Here is a 12,868-nt window from a genome sequence, read left to right as displayed (position 1 = left end):
ATCATTCCCCATTCCCCCTATCCCCTCAGCCCCTGACAACCATTAATCTACTTTCTGTCTCCATGGATTTGCCAATTCTGGATATTTCATATAATAGAAAAATGCAGCATGTGTCCTTTTATGTCTTCTTTCGCTTATCACATTGTTTTCGAGGTTTATCCATTTTATACCATGTATCACCATGTCATTCCTTTATATGGCTGAACAATACTTCCATGTATGGATATAACACATTTTGTTTATCTGTTTGTTAATTGATGGATATTTTAGGTATTTCCACCTTTTGGGTATGGTGAATACTGCTGTTATAAACTTTTTTTGTAAATTTTTTTGTTTAAACACCTATTTTCAATTTTTGGATGTATTTAGTTAGGAATGAAACTGCTGTGTAATATGAAATTATGATTACCTTATTGAGGAATTACTATATCATTTTCCATAGCAACTATAACATTTTATTTTCTCACCAGTAATGTATGAAGGTTTCACTTTCTCTACATCCTAGCTGTTCTTTTTGGTTTTGAAATTATAGCCATCCTAGTGGGTATAAAGTGCTGGCTTACTGGTGGGCGGAAGCAGGGTCCTGAAGACTCTGGAGCTGTTGCCCACCCACTGGCAGGTGAAGCCAGGTCCTGGGGTTAGTGCTGGAGTCTGGCTGCAGAGCCCAGGGATCCCAGAGTTCATTTCAGATTGTTGGGGCAGGGGTCCTGACACAGTTGAGTTTGGGGTCTGCGGTGTCCTGAAGCTTGAGTTGGCCTGCAAGTGGACAGGGCCCAACTTGTTCCAGGGTAAGAGTCTGGGCTGCTGTGGGTGGGCTGGGTCCACAGGCTGTGGGATCTTAGTTTTCTTGCATCTGTTGTCTGCCCCTGGTGGGTGAGGTGGGTCTAGAGGTTGGTGCAGACTTCCTGGAGGGAAGGCACAGTGTCTGCCCACTGATGGGTAGAGCTGGGTCTTGGTCCTCTGGTGGGCAGGGCTGTGTCTAGGGGCATTTCTAGAGGTGGCTGTGAGCTCAGGAAGTCTTTAGGCAGTCTGTCTGCTGATGGGTGGGGCTGTGTCCCTGCCCAGTTACTTGTTTGGCCTGAAGCATCCCAGCACTGGCACCTATAGGCTGTTGGGTGGGGCAAGGTCTTAGCAATAATGAGCCAGGATGGCAGCGTTCATGTGGTAGAATGTTCCAAAATATGACTGCCACCAGTGTCTGTGTCCCCAGGGTGAGCCACAACCATCTCCCACTTCTCCAGGAGATTCGCCAAGACCAGGAGGTAGGTCTGGCTCAGGCTCCTGTTAAATAACTGCTTTTGCCCTGCATCCTGGTGCATATGAGATTTTGTGTAGGCCCTTTAAAAGTGAAGTCTCTTATTTCCCCTAGTCCTGTGGGGCTCCTGAAATTAAAGCCCTGCTGGCCTTCAAAGCCAAATATTCTGGGGGCTTGTCTTCCCAGTGCAGGACCCCTGGGCTGGGGAGCCTGTTGTGGGGCTCAGAACTCTCCTGTGGGAGAACCTCTGCAATAAAATTATCCTCCAGTTTGTGTGTTGCCCACCTGGGGGTATTGGAATTGAATATATTGTGAGTTCACCCCTCCTACCCACCTGCCTTATTGTGGTTCCTTCTTTATGTCTTAAGTTGTAGAAGACCTTTTCTGGTAGGTTCCATTCTTTTTCATCAATGGTTGTTTTGCAGATAGTTGTAATTTTGGCGTGCTTGTGAGAGGAGGTGAACTCGGTCTTTCTACTCAGCCATCTTTGCCACTCTCCTGTTGGGAGGTCTTTGATTACTGATTCAATCTCTTGCTATAGTTCTGTTCAGATTTTCTATTTCTTTTTGAGTAAATTTTGGTAGATCATGTCTTTCTAGGAATCCATCCATTTCATCTAGGTTGTCTAATTTGTTCACAATCAGTTGTTCACAGTATTCTCTTATAATACTGTTTATTTCTTTAAGGTCAGTAGTAATGCCCCATAATAATTTCTCATTTTCATAGTTTGAGTCTTCTCTCTTATTTTCTTAGTTAGTCTAGCTAAAAGTTTGTCGATTTTGTTGATCTTTTCAGAAACCAGCTTTTGGTTTTGTTGATTCTCTCTATTGTGTTTCTATCCTGGAAAATGTTCCACATGGATTTGAGAAGAGTATTCCAGAATGTACTGTTCTGCTGTTGTTGAGTTGAGTGTTCTGTATGTGTCTGTTAGGCCTAGTTGGTTTATTGTGTTGTTCAACAAGTCTTCTATTTTCTTTTTTTTTTTTTGCGGCATGTGGGCCTCTCACTGTTGTGGCCTCTCCTGTTGTGGAGCACAGGCTCCAGACGCGCAGGCTCAGTGGCCATGGCCCACGGACCCAGCCACTCTGCAGCATGTGGGATCTTCCCATACCGGGGCACAAACCCATGTCCCCTGCATCGGCAGGCGGACTCTCAACCACTGCGCCACCAGGGAAGCCCAAGTCCTCTATTTTCTTATGGGTTATCTGCCTGGTTTTTCTTTTTGAAAGTGAGATATTTTTGAAAGTTTCCAGCTATTATTATAGAACATTTCTCTCATCTATTTTGTCAGTTTTTGCTTCATATATTTTGGAGATATATTGTTAGGTTCATATGTTTACGTTTGACATATTTTCATGTTGGATTTACCCATTTATCAATGTATGATGTCCTTATTTGTCTCATAACTATTTTTGACTTAAAGTTTATTTTGTCAGATATAAGTATAGCTACCCCAGCTCTCTTCTGGTTACTGTTTGCATGGAATGTGTTTTTCCATCTTTTCACTATCAACCTATTTGTGTCTTTGGATCCAGAGTGAGTCCCTTGTAGAAAATATATAATTGGATCACTTTTTAAAATCTGTTCTACCAATCTCTGCTTTTTGATTGAAGAATTAAACCATTTACATTTAAAATAACTATTCATAGGTAAGGTTTTCTTTTTCATTAAAAAAAATCATATCTTTTTGTTCTTCATTTTCTCCATTACTGCCCTCTTTTGCGTTTAGTTTATTTTTTCTAGTGTCCTATTTTGATCCCCTCTCATTTTATTTTTTGGATATTTTTTAGTTCTTTTCCTTAACCCTGAAGATTAAGGCTATATTGATCTCAAACTTATAAGAAACTAGTTTGGATTCATAACAACATAGCTTCAGTAGTATTCAAAAACTATTCCTAAATAGCTCCAACCTCCCTCTTATTGCTATTGTCAAAAATTACTTATTTATACATTGTGTGTCCATTGACCTAGAGTTATAATTTATTTTTTTTACATCTTTATTGGAGTATAATTGCTTCACAATGGTGTGTCAGTTTCTGCCCTACAACAAAGTGAACCAGTTATACATATACACATGTTCCCATATCTCTTCCCTCTTGCGTCTCCCTCCCTCCCACCCTCCCTTTCCCACCCCTCTAGGTGGTCACAAAGCACCGAGCTGGTCTCCCTGTGCTATGCGGCTGCTTCCCACTAGCTATCTATTTTACGTTTGGTAGTGTATATATCTCCATGCCACTCTCTCACTTTGTCACAGCTTACCCTTCCCCCTCCCCATATCCTCAAGTCCGTTCTCTAGTAGGTCCGTGTCTTTATTCCTGTCTTACCCCTAGGTTCTTCCTGACATTTTATTTTTCTTAAATTCCATATATATGTGTTAGCATACGTTATTTGTCTTTCTCTTTCTGACTCACTTCACTCTATATGACAGACTCTAGGTCCATCCACCTCATTACAAATAGTTCAATTTCGTTTCTTTTTATGGCTGAGTAATATTCCATTGTATATATGTGCCACATCTTCTTTATCCATTCATCCGATGACGGACACTTAGTTGTTTCCATCTCATCGCTATTGTAAATAGAGCTGCAATGAACATTTTGGTACATGACTCTTTTGGAATTATGGTTTTCTCAGGGTATATGCCCAGTAGTGGGACTGCTGGGTCATATGGTAGTTCTATTTTTAGTTTTTTAAGGAACCTCAATACTGTTCTCCATAGTGGCTGTACCAATTCACATTCCCACCAGCAGTGCAAGAGTCTTGCCTTTTCTCCACACCCTCTCCAGCATTTATTGTTTCTAGATTTTTTGATGATGGCCATTCTGACTAGTGTGAGATGATATCTCATTGTAGTTTTGATTTCCATTTCTCTAATGATTAATGATGCTGAGCATTCTTCCATATGTTTGTTGGCAGTCTATATATCTTCTTTGGAGAAATGTCTATTTAGGTCTTCTGCCCATTTTTGGATGGGGTTGTTTGTTTTTTTGTTATTGAGCTGCGTGAGCTGCTTATAAATTTTGGAGATTAATCCTTTGTCAGTTGCTTCATTTGCAAATATTTTCTCTCATTGTGAGGGTTGTCTTTTGGTCTTGTTTATGGTTTCCTTTGATGTGCAAAAGCTTTTAAGTTTCATTAGGTCCCATTTGTTTATTTTTGTTTTGATTTCCATTTCTCTAGGAGGTGGGTCAAAAAGGATCTTGCTGTGATTTGTGTCATAGAGTGTTCTGCCTATGTTTTCCTCTAAGAGTTTGATAGTTTCTGGCCTTACATTTAGGTCTTTAATCCATTTTGAGCTTATTTTTGTGTATGGTGTTAGGGAGTGATCTAATCTCATACTTTTACATTTACCTGTCCAGTTTTCCCAGCACCACTTATTGAAGAGGCTGTCCTTTCTCCACTGTACATTCCTGCCTCCTTTACCAAAGATAAGGTGACCATATGTGCGTGGGTTTATCTCTGGGCTTTCTATCCTGTTCCACTGATCTATCTTTCTGTTTTTGTGCCAGTACCATACTGTCTTGATTACTGTAGCTTTGTAGTACACTCTGAAGTCAGGGAGCCTGATTCCTCCAGCTCTGTTTTTCATTCTCAAGATTGCTTTGGCTATTTGGGATCTTTTGTGTTTCCATACAAATTGTGAAATTTTTTGTTCTAGTTCTGTGAAAAATGCCAGTGGTAGTTTGATAGGGATTGCATTGAATCTGTACATTGCTTTGGGTAGTAGAGTCATGTTCACAATGTTGATTCTTCCCATCCAAGAACATGGTATATCTCTCCATCTATTTGTATCATCTTTAATTTCTTTCATCAGTGTCTTATAATTTTCTGCATACAGGTCTTTTGTCTCCTTAGGTAGGTTTATTCCTAGATATTTTATTCTTTTTGTTGCAGTGGTAAATGGGAGTGTTTTCTTGATTTCACTTTCAGGTTTTTCATCATTAGTATATAGGAATGCCAGAGATTTCTGTGCATTAATTTTGTATCCTGCTACTTTACCAAATTCACTGATTAGCTCTAGTAGTTTTCTGGTAGCATCTTTAGGATTCTCTATGTATAGTATCATGTCATCTGCAAACAGTGGCAGCTTTACTTCTTCTTTTCCAATTTGGATTCCTTTTATTTCCTTTTCTTCTCTGATTGCTGCGGCTAAAACTTCCAAAACTATGTTGAATAAGAGTGGTGAGAGTGGGCAACCTTGTCTTGTTCCTGATCTTAGTGGAAATGCTTTCAGTTTTTCACCATTGAGGACGATGTTGGCTGTGGGTTTGTCATATATGGCGTTTATTATGTTGAGGAAAGTTCCCTCTATGCCTACTTTCTGCAGGGTTTTTATCATAAATGGGTGTTGAATTTTGTCAAAAGCTTTCTCTGCATCTATTGAGATGATCATATGGTTTTTCTCCTTCAGTTTGTTTATATGGTGTATCACGTTGATTGATTTGCGTATATTGAAGACTCCTTGCATTCCTGCAATAAACGCCACTTGATCCTGGTGTATGATCCGTTTCATGTGCTGTTGGATTCTGTTTGCTAGTATTTTGTTGAGGATTTTTGCATCTATGTTCATCAGTGATATTGGCCTGTAGTTTTCTTTCTTTGTGACATCCTTGTCTGGTTTTGGTATCAGGGTGATGGTGGCCTCGTAGAATGAATTTGGGAGTGTTCTTCCCTCTGCTATATTTTGGAAGAATTTGAGAAGGATAGGTGTTAGCTCTTCTCTAAATGTTTGATAGAATTCGCCTGTGAAGCCATCTGGTCCTGGGCTTTTGTTTGTTGGAAGATTTTTAATCACAGTTTCAATTTCAGTGCTTGTGATTGGTCTGTTCATATTTTCTATTTCTTCCTGATTCAGCCTTGGCACGTTGTGCATTTCTAAGAATTTGTCCATTTCTTCCAGGTTGTCCATTTTATTGGCATAGAGTTGCTTGTAGTAATCTCTCATGATCTTTTGTTTCTGCAGTGTCAATTGTTACTTCTCCTTTTTCATTTCTAATTCTATTGATTTGAGTCTTCTCCCTGTTTTCCTTCATGAGTCTGGCTAATGGTTTATCAATTTTGTTTATCTTCTCAAAGAACCAGCTTTTAGTTTTATTGATCTTTGCTATCGTTTCCTTCATTTCCTTTTCATTTATTTCTGATCTGATTTTTGTCATTTCTTTCCTTCTGCTAACTTTGGGGTTTTTTTGTTCTTCTTTCTCTAATTGCTTTAGGTGCAAGGTTAGGTTGTTTATTCGAGATGTTTCCTGTTTCTTATGGTAGGATTGTATTGCTATAAACTGCCCTCTTAGAACTGCCTTTGCTGCATCCCATAGGTTTTGGGTCATCATATCTCCATTGTCATTTGTTTCTAGGTATTTTTTAATTTCCTCTTTGATCTCTTCAGTGATCACTTCGTTATTAAGTAGTGTATTGTTTAGCCTCCATGTGTTTGTATTTTTTACAGGTCTTTTCCTCTAATTGATATCTCGTCTCATAGCGTTGTGGTCAGAAAAGATACTTGATACAATTTCAGTTTTCTTAAATTTACCAAGGCTTGATTTGTGACCCAAGATATGATCTATCCTGGAGAATGTTCCATGAGCACTTGAGAAAAATGTGTATTCTGTTGTTTTTGGATGGAATGTCCTATAAATATCAATTAAGTCCATCTTGTTTAATGTATCATTTAAAGCTTGTGTTTCCTTATTTATTTTCATTTTGGATGATCTGTCCATTGGTGAAAGTGGGGTGTTATAGTCCCCTACTATGAATGTGTTACTGTCAATTTCCCCTTTTATGGCTGTTAGCATTTGCCTTATGTATTGAGGTGCTCCTGTGTTGGGTGCATAAATATTTACAAGTGTTATATCTTCTTGGATCAATCCCTTGATCATTACGTAGTGTCCTTCTTTGTCTCTTCTAATAGTCTTTATTTTAAAGTCTATTTTGTCTGATATGAGAATTGCTAGTCAGCTTTCTTTTGGTTTCCATTTGCATGGAATATCTTTTTCCATCCCCTTACTTTCAGTCTGTATGTGTCTCTAGGTCTGAAATGGATCTCTTGTAGACAGCATATATATGGGTCTTGTTTTTGTATCCATTCAGCCAATCTGTGTCTTTTGGTGGGAGCATTTAGTCCATTTACATTTCAGGTAATTATCAATATATATGTTCCTATTCCCATTTTGTTAATTGTTTTGGGTTCGTTATTGTAGGTCTTTTCCTTCTCTTGTGTTTCTTGCCTAGAGAAGTTCCTTTAGCATTTGTTGTAAAGCTGGTTTGTTGGTGCTGAACTTTCTCAGCTTTTGCTTGTCTGTAAAGGTTTTAATTTCTCCATCAAATCTCAGTGAGATCCTTGCTGGGTAGAGTAATCTTGGTTGCAGGTTTTTCTCCTTCATCACTTTAAATATGTCCTGCCAGTCCTTTCTGGCTTGCAGAGTTTCTGCTGAAAGATCAGCTGTTAACCTTATGGAGATTCCCTTGTGTGTTATTTGTTGTTTTTCCCTTGCTGCTTTTAATATGTTTTCTTTGTATTTAATTTTTGACAGTTTGATTAATATGTGTCGTGGCGTATTTCTCCTTGGATTTATCCTGTATGGGACTCTCTGTGCTTCCTGGACTTGATTAACTATTTCCTTTCCCATATTAGGGAAGTTTTCAACTATAATCTCTTCAAATATTTTCTCAGTCCCTTTGTTTTTCTCTTCTTCTTCTGGAACCCCTATAATTCAAAAGTTGGTGCATTTAATGTTGTCCCAGTGGTCTCTGAGACTGTCCTCAGTTCTTTTCATTCTCTTTTCTTTTTTCTGCTTTGCAGTAGTTATTTCCACTATCTTATCTTCCAGGTCACTTATCCGTTCTTCTGCCTCAGTTATTCTGCTATTGATCCCATCTAGAGTATTTTTGATTTCATTTATTGTGTTGTTCATCATTGCTTGTTTCCTCTTTAGTTCTTCTAGGTCCTTGTTAAATGTTTCTTGCATTTTGTCTATTCTGTTTCCAAGATTTTGGATCATCTTTACTATCATTATTCTGAATTCTTTTTCAGGTAGACTGCCTGTTTACTCTTCATTTGTTTGGTCTGGTGGGTGTTTATCCTGCTCCTTCATCTGCTGTGTATTTTTCTGTCTTCTCATTTTGCTTATCTTACTGTGTTTGGGGTCTCCTTTTTGCAGGCTGCAGGTTCGTAGTTTCCGTTGTTTTTGGTGTCTGTTCCCAGTGGCTAAAGTTGGTTCAGTGGGTTGTGTAGGCTTCCTGGTGGAGGGGACTAGTGCCTGTGTTCTGGTGGATGAGGCTGGATGTTGTCTTTTTGGTGGGCAGGTCCACGTCTGGTGGTGTGTTTTGGGGTGTCTGTGGACTTATTATGATTTTAGGCAGCCTCTCTGCAAATGGGTGGGTTTGTGTTCCTGTCTTGCTAGTTGTTTGGCATAGGATGTCCAGCACTGTAGCTTGCTGGTCGTTGAGTGAAGCTGGGTGTTGGTGTTGAGATGGAGATCTCTGGGAGATTTTCGCCGTTTGATATTATGTGGAGCTGGGAGGTCTCTTGTGGGCCAGTGTCCTGAAGTTGGCTCTCCCACCTCAGAGGCACAGCACTGATTCCTGGCTGCAGCACCAAGAGCCTTTCATCCACATGGCTCAGAATAAAAGGGAGAAAAAGTAGAAAGAACGAATTAGTAGAAGAAAGAAAGAAAGAGAGAGAGAAAGAGAAAGAGAGAGAGAGAAAGAAAGAAAGAAAGGAGGGAAGGAGGGAGGGACGGAGGAAGGAAGGAGGGAAGGAAGAAAAAAAAGAAGATAAAGTAAAATAAAGTATGATAAAATATAATAAAGTTATTAAAATAAAAGATTAATTATTAAGAAAAAAAACAAAAAAAACCGGACAGATAGAACCCTAGGACAAATGGTGGAAGCAAAGCTATACAGACAAAATCTCACACAGAAGCATACACATACACACTCACAAAAAGAGGAAAAGGGGAAAAAATCATAAATCTTGCTCTCAATGTCCACCTCCTCAGTTTGGGATGATTCGTTGTCTATTCATGTATTCCACAGATGCAGGGTACATCAAGTTGATTGTGGAGCTTTAATCCGCTGCTCCTGAGGCTGCTGGGAGGGATTTCCCTTTCTCTTCTTTGTTCTCACAGCTCCCGGGGTTCAGCTTTGGATTTGGCCCCGCCTCTGCGTATAGTTCGCCAGAGGGCGTCTGCTCAGGCTGGACGGGGTTAAAGGAGCAGCTGATTCGGGGGCTCTGGCTCACTCAGGCCGGGGGGAGGGAGGGGTACGGAGTGCGGGGCGAGCCTGCGGCGGCAGAGGCCAGCATGACGTTGCACCAGCCTGAGGCGCGCTGTGCGTTCTCCCCGGGGAAGTTGTCCCTGGATCCCGGGACCCTGGCAGTGGCGGGCTGCACAGGCTCCCCGGAAGGGGGGTGTGGATAGTGACCTGTGCTCGCACACAGGCTTCTTGGTGGCGGCAGCAGCAGCCTTAGCGTCTCATGCCCGTCTATGGGGCCCGCGCTTTTAGCCGCGGCTTGCGCCCGTCTCTGGAGCTCCTTTAAGCAGCACTGTTAATCCCCTCTCCTCGAGAGGGAAGAAAAAGTCTCTTGCCTCTTCGTCAGGTCCAGACTTTTCCCCGGACTCCCTCCTGGCTAGCCGTGGTGCACTAACCCCTTGCAGGCTGTGTTCATGCCGCCAACCCCAGTCCTCTCCCAGCGCTCCGACCCTCAGCTCCCAGCCCCGCCCGCCCCGGCAGGTGAGCAGACAAGCCTGTGGGGCTGGTGAGTGCCGGTCGGCACTGATCCTCTGTGCGGGAAACTCTCCGCTTTTTCCTCCGTACCCCTGTTGCTGTGCTCTCCTCCGCGGTGACGAAGCTTTCCCGCTCCACCACCCGCAGTCTCCGCCTGTGAAGGGGCTTCCTAGTGTGTGGAAACCTTCCTCCTTCACAGCTCCTTCCCACTGGTGCAGGTCCCGTCCCTATCCTTTTGTCTCTGTTTATTCTTTTTTCTTTTGCCCTACCCAGGTATGTGGGGACTTTCTTGCCTTTTGGGAGGTCTGAGGTCTTCTGCCAGCGTTGAGTAGGTGTTCTGTAGGAGTTGTTCCACGTGTAGATGTATTTCTGGTGTATCTGTGGGGAGGAAGGTGATCTCTGCGTCTTACTCTTCCACCATCTTCCCCTCGTCCTATAATTATTTTATACATTTGTCTTTTAAATTATATAGGGAAAAAAGGAGTTAAAAATCACAAATACAACAATGCTGGCTTTTTTATTTATCTATGTAGTTATTTTTACTAGAGTTTTTTTTTTTTTGTATAGCTTTGAGTTACTGTCTAGTGTCCTTTCATTTCAGCCTGAAGGACTCTGTTTAACATTTCTCGTAAGGCAGGTCTAATGGTGATGCTTTTTACCTGAGTATGTGTTAGTTTCTTCTTCTTTTTTTTTTTTTTTTTGGCTGCACCACGCAGCTTGTGGAATTTAAATTCCCCAACCAGGGATCGAACCTGGGCCCCAGCAGTGAAAGTGCTGAGTCGTAACCACTGGACTGCCAGGGAATTCCCAGTTCCTTCATTTTTTGAAGGAGAACTTTGCTGAATATAAAAATTTTCATTTATAGAGTTTTTTGAAAAGCACTTTATAAGTATATCATCCCAACATGGGTTCTGATGAGAAATTAACTGTTATATTATTGAGGATCCCTTGTATGTGACATGTTGCATCTCTCTTACTGCTTTCAAGATTGTCTCTTTGTCTTTATCTTTGGACAGATTATATTGGGTTGGCAGTATGAGGATCTCTTTGAGTTTATCCTGCTTGGAGTTCTTTAGGCTTCTTGAATATGTAGATTTACAGCTTTTATAAAATTTGGTAAGTTTTTGGCTAGTACTTTTTCCTGTATTCTTTCTGACCCTTTGCCTTTTTTTTTCCCCCTAGAACTCCCTTTATGTATACATTGGTATGTAAGATGATATCCCACTGGTTCTGTTCATTTTTATTCAAAGTTGTTGTACTTTTCAGCTCCAGAAGTTTTATTTGGTTCTTTTTTATAATTTATATCTCATTATTAGTGTTCTCTAGTTGATGAGATCTCATTCCCTTGGTTTCCTTTAGTTCCTTGTCTGTGATTTCCTTTCGTTCTTTGAGCATATTTGAGACAGTTGATTTAAAGTCAGTTAGTCTTAAGGCAGTGTACAGATTCAAGGCAATCCCTATCAGAATACCAATGGCATTTTTCACAGAACTAGAACAAAAAATTTTTTAATTTGTATGGAAGCACAAAACACCTTGAATAGCTAAAACAATCTAGAGAAAGAAGAACAGAGCTGGAGGAATCATGCTCCCTGACTTCAGGCTATACTCCAAAGCTACAGTAAGTGTGGTACTGGCATAAAATCAGACACATAGATCAGTGTAACAGGATAGAGAGCCCAGAAATAAGCCCACACACTTATGGTTAATTAATCCACAACAAAGGAGGCAAGAATATACAATGGAGAAAAGACAGTCTCTTCAGTAAGTAGTGCTGGGAAAACTGGACAGCTACATGTAAAAGAATGAAATTAGAACATTTTCTAACACTATATACAAAAATGAACTCAAAATGGATTAAAGACCTAAATGTAAGACCAGATACTATAAAACTCCTTAAGGAAAACACAGGTAGAACACTCTTTGATGTAAATTCCAGCATTCTTTTTTTGGATCTGTCTCCTAAAGTAAATGAAATAACAGGAAAAATAAACAAATGGGACCTAATTAAACTTAGAAGCTTTTGCAAAGAAAAGGAAACCGTTGACAAAACAAAAAGACAACCTACTGAATGGGAAAAAAAATTTACAAATTATCTGACTGATAAGGGATTAATATCCAACATATATAAATAGCTCAATACAACTCAACATAAAAAAACAAACAACCTGATTAAAAAATGGGCAGAAGAACTGAATGGACATTTTTCCAAAGAGGAAACGTAGATGGGCGACAGGCATTTGAAGACTCTCAACATTGCTAATCATCAGGGAAATGCAAATCAAAACTACAATGATATATCACCACACACCTGTCAGAATGGCTGTCATCCAAAAGAACACAAGTAACAAATGTTGGCAAGGATGTGGAGAAAAGGGAACCCTCATACACTGTTGGTGGGAATGTCAATTGGTGCAACCACTGTGGGAAAACAGTATGGAGGATGCTCAAAAAACTAAAAATAGAACTACCAATATGACTCAGCAATTCCACTCCTGGGTTTATATCTGAAAAAAACAGCAACAGTAGTTCAAAAAGATACATGCACCCCATTGTTCATAGCAGTATTATTTACAGTTGCCAAGATATGGCGACAACCTAAGTGTCTATCAACTGATGAATGGATAAAGAAGATGTGGTGTATATGTACAGTGGAATACTACTCAGCCATAAGAAAGAACGAAGTTTTGCCATTTGCAGCAACATGGATGGACTGGGAGGGCATTATGTGAAGTGAAATTAAGTCAGACAGAGAAAGATAAATACTGTATGATACCACTTTTATGTGGAATCTAAAAAATACAACAAACTAGCGAATATAACACAAAAGAAGCAGACTCACAAATATAGAGAACAAACTAATGGTTACCAGAGAAAGAGGGAGAGGCAATA

At 40.2% G+C, this 12,868-nt stretch overlaps 1 protein-coding gene across 4 annotated transcripts in view; it reads left to right on the top strand.

Annotated features, from left to right (window-relative positions):
• GLCE (glucuronic acid epimerase) overlaps window positions 1-12,868 on the top strand; it is a 133,368-nt gene that overhangs the window by 19,197 nt on the left and 101,303 nt on the right. The window lies entirely within an intron of this gene.

The sequence above is a fragment of the Phocoena sinus genome, chromosome 2, assembly GCF_008692025.1.
Source record: "Phocoena sinus isolate mPhoSin1 chromosome 2, mPhoSin1.pri, whole genome shotgun sequence".
Lineage (NCBI taxonomy): Eukaryota > Metazoa > Chordata > Mammalia > Artiodactyla > Phocoenidae > Phocoena > Phocoena sinus.
The sequence above is the reverse complement of the archived record's forward strand: the minus strand, read 5'-3'. Positions and strand labels throughout refer to the sequence as shown.